This window comes from Leptidea sinapis, chromosome 43 (assembly GCF_905404315.1).
Source record: "Leptidea sinapis chromosome 43, ilLepSina1.1, whole genome shotgun sequence".
Taxonomy (NCBI): domain Eukaryota; kingdom Metazoa; phylum Arthropoda; class Insecta; order Lepidoptera; family Pieridae; genus Leptidea; species Leptidea sinapis.
Window position 1 is genome coordinate 8,295,206 of NC_066307.1, and position 6,000 is coordinate 8,301,205.

At 34.8% G+C, this 6,000-nt stretch overlaps 1 long non-coding RNA gene across 1 annotated transcript; it reads left to right on the plus strand.

Annotated features, from left to right (window-relative positions):
• The first annotated feature begins 1,297 nt into the window (after nt 1-1,297).
• LOC126976982 (uncharacterized) lies at nt 1,298-3,847 on the plus strand. The gene is made up of 2 exons (XR_007732062.1): nt 1,298-1,448; nt 3,550-3,847. It is a non-coding gene; the product is annotated as an uncharacterized LOC126976982 (long non-coding RNA).
• Nucleotides 3,848-6,000: the final 2,153 nt, after the last annotated feature.

The window sequence follows — 6,000 nt, forward strand, 5'->3', positions numbered from 1 at the left end:
TCATATTTAATAATATTAACATGTCAAAACCGATTAAAACCCAATTCAATCAAAAAACACGGATTTTCAATAAAATACTCATTAGAGCGCCACGTGCTTTGTGGCAGCTTATCACCTCAGGGGTAAGAATAATAACAACATGACTATATGAGTCGCAGGATCAACGAATTTTTGTGTTTAGAGTTCAAATGTTGTTTGATTTTATTGAAAATTTATAGATTATTAGGCGTTATTTTGCGAAAATCCATAATTATCCAAATGTTTCGAGTTTTCTTGAATGTTCATTCCGCCAATATTCGTTTTCAAACAATTCGACACGTGCTTCGACACTTCACGAGCCATACTCAGGAGATGTTGACTCACTGAACTCTGTCACGTGTCAGTGAATTGAAGAATATTGGCGGAAATAACATTCATGAAAACTAGAAACATTTGGACTTCATTTTCATTTTTTTTTTTTTGAATAACATCAGATTGAGAATTTTCTTAAGGATACGGATATTACGTCTCTAGCGCTCTTACTTAACCGGTGTTGCCGGTGAGCTGACCATCCCTATGAGGACCATGTGCAAATCTCAGTATGATGATCATGTGTAGATCTCATTATGTCTATCGAACTCAATCCAAATTGATATTTGTATCAAAAGTGAAGGAAATTTTCATAGTAATAAATAAAGCTTACTACACATTATTGTATTATTATTGTACTCGTTCTTATTATATTTTTATATATATTATACTAACTAAAAATAACAAGCAAGTTTGGAAATGAAGATTATCTCATGTCGCTTTCAAGTTCCGGTTCCCGTTTTCGCTCCCGTTTATTATTATATGAATCTTATTTCGAGGAAGACTGCTATGGGAAACTAATCCTACTGTGGATAAAGTTATAGCTCATCGACTTGAATTACAGATTTTAACAAATCCCGCGGGAACCATGGATTTTTTCGGGATAAAATGTAGCGTAAGTCCATTCTCAAGCTCTAGTCTATCACTGTACCAAATTTCATCAAAATCGTTTCAGTAGCTACGGCATAAAAACGTAACAAACAAACATACATTCACATTTATAATATTAGTAGGGATATTAGGGCAGAAGTCATCACGGTATTCTATATTCATGTAAGATTAATATACATGTATAGATTGAAATTGGGACAAATATAAGATATTAATTCAGGCCAATTTAAATGCAAAAACATAATAAAATACATTGATAATAATGTGATAATTGATATGACAGATAATAAAGGATTTGAAAAATAATGCAGGAATATAAATACTGCATATTCATAACAGACAACAGACAGATACTGAAACTCACCACAATACGTCTTTCATCTGCAATACGCATTACATTAAAAAAACATCCAACATGAGGAGTTTATTTTTCATTCTTAGCATCTTCCTTATTGCTTACGTTTGTGTTACAAAAGCTGATTTTTTAGGTGAGTTTTTTAAAATAAGTATTACTTTAAAAAAAAGGAGAGTCTCTTAATTCATGGTATATTTTTTTTTTATATTTGTTTCTACAGAACTTAGTCTTTTACGAGCTAATTTGTACAGTTCTTAAGTTGAAAGTATATTTTCCAGTTTAGTCTCAGTTCAAAAATGTTTAATTGAATAATCGAATCCATAAGTGATTTAGGAATTCTTTCGATTATAAATAATTTCACATTTAAAATCGAAACATATGAGAAGAATAATACAAGTACTTTTGTTGACACAAAACTGATGAAGAAGACCACATATGATAGGGTTGTCATCCCTTTGATAGAAAAGATTATTTAGTGACCATAACCAATTAAATAAAAAAGTATTTATGAAATCTAAATACATACTTATGCTATGTATTCTAACCGTGTCTGTTGTTATTGGATTATTGTATGGCACTTATTGAAAAACTAAGTATATGGGCATGAAATTAAACAAAAGAATTTCTGTAATTACTGATTACAACATTAATCACTTGTATCACTACGAAGTATTACGTCCGTTCTGTACACCAAGCTACAGAGTAATGCGCAACAGAGTAAGCTACTTTTATAGCGGTGGCGTGAGGTAGGTAAAATAAAAATGATAGTTGTCACTCTTACTGTATGTTGACATTTGACAACCTATTTTCATAAAGATTATTTTTTGCATATTAAAATAAAATAAACCCACAGCACTACTCACCGCACGTCACAATTCACGCCAAAATCGCTTCATTTTTGTTTGCATTTTAATATGAAGATATTAAAAACAAAAAAGCGGCCAAGTGCGAGACGGTCGCGCCCATGAAGGGTTCTGTAGCAGCAAATATTTATTTTATAATTGAGTTGATTGCATGAAAGGTAAATTGCGGTTTACGATTTATGACGAATTTATAAACTACTTATTAGACCTTGTTCAAACTAATTGTCGCGGTCGGTGGAAGTTACATCATATATTTTTTTTTGTTTCATCTTTCTTCTATTTTAGAAGTTACAGGGGGGGGACACTTTTAACCACTTTGAAAGTGTCTCTCGCGCACACTATTCAAATTAGAAAAATATATATATTAAAAAACCTCCAAAATTTATTGTTTTTTTTTCTATTTTTATGTAAAAATCTCAATGCGGTTCACAGAATACTTCTACCAAGTTTCAACAGTATGGTTCTTATAGTTTCGGAAAAAAAGTTGCTGTGACATACGGACGGACAGATACATGACGAATCCTTAAGGGTTCCGTTTATTGCCATTTGACTACGGAACCCTAAAAACGGGTAGAGCAAACTTTTGCCGTATCCTCTCCAAACACTGTATTGATATTGCGAGCTATTTCAGCTGAGTTAGTTCCACTCTGAAATTCATATTTAAAATAAGGTACTCTAGTTTTTACTTTTCAGGCAGGATAAAGAACAATTGAAAATCAAGCTCAAAAAACCTTCGCACAAAACGCCATAAGTTAGGATATCATCCCCATCTGGATGTGTGGCGGTCCTGCACAGTACGGTTTTCAAGGAGCTTTCTTCCACGCACTACAAAGCTGTGGAATGAGCTTCCTTGTGCGGTGTTTCCGGGACGATACGACATGGGTACCTTCAAAAAAACGCATACAGCTTCCTTAAAGGCCAGTATCGCTCCTGTGATTCCTCTGGTGTTGCGAGAGAATGTGGGCGGCGGTGATTACTTAACACTAGATGACCCGTACGCTCGTTTGTCCTCCTATTCCATAAAGAAAAAAAAACTATTAAAATATGTTGTACATTTTTCAATCTTAAATATTCTAGCTGTCACGTGAAACAAGTTACACTCTAAAATCTCACACCAGTGAAGATTTATTTAAATCCCAAGTAACCAGTACGCTAAAACAATATAAGTTCATTTATTTTCATTTAAAGCATGGTAATTAAAATCTAAACAGTCATATTGTCTTAAAAATTTGATGTCGTTGTCAAATTATGAAATATTTTTCTACGGTAAAGGAGTTATTCGATTTCTTAATTTATCACTTTATACACTTTCAACTGAACGTAAATATTTAAGTAACTAAAGTGCTGATAATTTGCATGTGATTCTTTCAGCCGAAGAGCAGTTTCCAATGGAGGATGTAGCAAGTTCATCGACGGAGGTAGTGGAGCTATTCAGTGGCGCGGGAGTCTCTCGTCAACGTATCTGTACGGCAGCGCTGTGTCGCAGTGTGTGTCAGTCACTCGGATTCCCGATATCCTTCTGTAACATTCAACTAATCTGTGTCTGCAGACGTTAATATAATTTCATCTATTACAATGTACTAGAAATATATGAGCTCTCTAATTTTATTTTGTTATCTTTGTACTTAATGTATTTTTATTAATTAATAAAGCTATGATTAAGAGACTATCTTCCTTGCTTCCTATCATAACCTTTTACCAGTGGAAGGCTCCTTTACACAGGATGCCGGCTAGATTATGGGCTCCTTTTTCTAGCGTGAAGCAGTAATGTGTAAGCATTATTGTGTTTCGGTCTGAAGGGCGCCGTAGCTAGTGAAATTAATTACTGGGCAAATAAAAATTAACATCTTATATCTCTAGTTGACGAGCGCTGTAATATTGCTACTCAATTGACTTGCTAAGTCAATGCATATTAGAGAAATAATTAAAAATGCTTCAAATAAAATAAAAATGACTTGGAAAGTTATTAACTGGGAATCTAGAAGAGCGAAAGACTGCAAGTTTGATTATAATCTAATAATAAACAATACAAAAATCCACTCTGAGCAGGAAGTAGCTTCTGCTTTTGAGAAATTTTTTTCTGACATTCCAGTTTCCATCTCAAGCACCCTTGTCTCCTCCACCAGTGTGGCCGAGTCACTTCTTTTGGAAAATGTTAAGGAATGTAAACAAAATTTCAAATTCAGATCCTTAGAAATGAAAAAGACTGCTTATATATGGGGCATATCTGTAAAAATAATAAGTTCTGTTATTGACGTCATAGCACCATATCTAGCACTAGTTTTTAATAGCTGTATTGAACATGGCGTGTTTCCTGACCTTCTGAAGTATAGTAAAATTACACCAATATTTAAATCGGAACTCACTTCTGACCCGAATAACTATCGCCCTGTCTCGGTGTTGCCGAAGATTTTAAAAAACTCAAAAAAACTACGAAAATTTATTTTTTCATAATATAAGGTTGTTTGCAATAATGCTTTTAGACGGCTTTACCGATTGATTCCAAAAACTCGATTGATTGAAAGATCGGTTGATACATTCATGAGTTATCGTTGACGAAAGAAAAGCGATAAAAGTGTTTTTTCGGAATTGCTTTGAAACTCCGAGTTCCATCAATTGAAACTCAAAGATTCTTTATAAGGCTCAAAAAACTACGTCAAATTCTTCGTGAAAATCGCTTCACTCATTCAAAAGATATTGCAGTTTGAAAATCCTAAAAATTATTAAACTTTTATCAGACATGATATTCAGAATGTTTTTTTCAAATTACTCCGACATTGAATATCTGATCAAATGCATGTTCTGAGTCATTTTATAAACAGCTCAAAACATAGAACAGCTCACTGTTTGAGCTCCAAGAGCTCAAAACAACACAAATTATATTTTTGAGCTCGAAGGCATTGACTTGATTGAAGGCATGCTTGTAACTTCCCGTTACAGGGATGGTCTTTAGGGTCAACCGTTTCCCTAATTTTTTTTTATAAACAGGCTACAAAAATATATTAAGCACGAAGGTCCCCAATTTGCCTGTATTTTTATATTACCCGATTTGTCCCTAAATTAGTAACCTAAGGGACGGTCTGGGCTCCAGACTTTGACACTATGCGAAATATAGCGGCACTGGCCGCTACTTCACGCCGGTATTCTGTGCGAGTGTGGTAATGAATCCAGACGAGTGTGGCCAGTTCATGGTGATGTCATAAATTGGCAGCGTGAGTCTGCCACTTCTAAAAGCCCTTGGTCACCTCTTATAACACACTTTGCCTGAGACTCACCTATTCTTTTTTCCCCCGACAAAGCACAGGCCTAAAATACTTGTGTGTATCTGCTGCTCATGCAGGTGATAATGACATATGGGGCCATAGTGATGGTAGATCTGTTTTGCCCCCTTACCAAAAGACAATTATAAACTATCAAGATTTAATATCCACGAATATTAAATTAATAAATAAATTTGAATTCGTTGTGCGGTTCAAACGCAGTAGCCAGATTTGCTCTCAGAGGCCGACTTATTAGAACAACCCTTGTTTTCGCTGCAGTTGGCTATGCGTTTGTTGCTTTGCTTTTTGTTGTGGCAAACTATAGTGCAGATAGATTCCTGTATGTAATAGAGAGATACCTATAGACAACAGATCTATCTGATTGGCTAATCTAATGCCAATTGTGACTCTGGAGAGGTTAACCCTAATCAATTGTCACCGGGAACCAGCACAGTAACATCGCATCAAATTACTCGGTATAACGCATTCATTCACCAAACGCCGAGCGGACACACACTTTAGCACCTCAAGAAAGTTCCTAAAGAATTAGCGAGGGCCCCCA